The sequence below is a fragment of the Heptranchias perlo genome, chromosome 16 (genome assembly GCF_035084215.1).
Source record: "Heptranchias perlo isolate sHepPer1 chromosome 16, sHepPer1.hap1, whole genome shotgun sequence".
NCBI lineage: Eukaryota > Metazoa > Chordata > Chondrichthyes > Hexanchiformes > Hexanchidae > Heptranchias > Heptranchias perlo.
Window position 1 is genome coordinate 61,890,048 of NC_090340.1, and position 1,639 is coordinate 61,891,686.

Consider the following 1,639-nt stretch of genomic DNA (forward strand, 5'->3'; position numbering starts at 1 on the left):
TACTTGCTTTAACTGAGCGTTTCTTCCTGCAGTCCTTCAAAGTCTGACGGGGGGGGATAGGGAGGGGAGAGTTTCTGACCCCTCCCCCCATAGAACATTTTTACAAATACCATACGTCAGGCAAGATGAATGATGGGTAAAAAGGTCACAATTAATTTCCTCTTAGAGTCTCAGTGTCAGGTCCTGGTATGTGCACATACACACCAGGTAAAAGGGAACGATTCACTCCCGTCTGGTACTGTATGGCCCGTATGTGTCTCAATACCAGCTCCTGTACATGTACAGTACACAGGTCAAAGGGAACGATTCAGTTCTGTCTGGTACTTTACAGCCCGCTTGTGTCTTAGTATCAGCTCCTGTACATGCACAGTACGCACCAGGTAAAAAGGAACGACTCACTCCTGTCTGGATCTGTATGGCTCGTGTGTATGTCTCAGTGTGAGCTCCTGTGCATGTACAGCACACAGTGGGTAAAAGGGAACGATTCACTCCCGTCTGGTACTTTACAGCCCGCTTGTGTCTTAGTATCAGCTCCTGTACATGTACAGTACACACCGGGTAAAAAGGGAACGATTCACTCCTGTCGTGTTACTGTACAGTGAGGTGACAATGAATGAGATGTTGATCAGACGGCTCTGTCCTGGTTGGTGTCATTGCAGCTGCACCCTGAACCATCACACTCCTGACTCGAGGCTTGTAGATGCTGGATGGTGTTTTAGGGGTCAGGAGGTGAGCCTAAGGGGTCACAGGGTACCCACCTCAACTCTGCTCTTGTAGCTACGGTTGATGTGGCTGCTGCAGTTAAGCTTCTGGTCAATGATCACAACAACGACTTGCATTTATACAGCGCCTTTAATGTAGTAAAACGTCCCAAGGCGCTTCACAGGAGTAATTATCAGACAAAATTTGACACCGAACCACATGAGATATTAGGACAGGTGGCTAAAAGCTTGGTCAAAGAGGTAGGTTTTAAGGAGCGTCTTAAAGGAGGAGAGGTGGAGAGGTTTAGGGAGGGAATTCCAGAGCTTAGGGCCTAGGCAGCTGATGGCACGGCCGCCAATGGTGGAGCGATGAAAATCAGGGATGCGCAAGAGGCCAGAATTGGAGGAGTTCAGAGATCTCAGAGGGTTGTAGGCTGGAGGAGGTTACAGAAATAGGGAGAGGCGAGGCCATGGAGGGATTTGAAAACAAGGATGAAAATGTTAAAAATCGAGGCTTTGCCGGACTGGGAGCCAATGTAGGTCAGCGAGCACAGGGGGTGATGGGTGAACGGGACTTGGTGCGAGTTAGGATACGGGCAGCAGAATTTTGGATGAGCTCAATGTTGATGGTGGGGGACTCGGTGGTGCTGTTGCTGGTCATTACCAGACACTTATGTGGCACGAATGTTATTTGCCGTTTGTCAGGCCAAGTCTAGATGTTGTCCATGGGCTGCTCCAAACTCAGAGGAGTTATGGATGGCGCTGAACACTGGAATCATCAGCGAACAGTCCCACTCCTGATCTTATGATGGAGAGATTGAGTAGAATGGGCCTATACCCTCTGGAGTTTAGAAGAATGAGAGGTGATCTCATTGAAACATACAAGATTCTGAGGGGGCTTTCCAGGGTAGATGCTGAGAGATTGTTTCTCCTGGCTG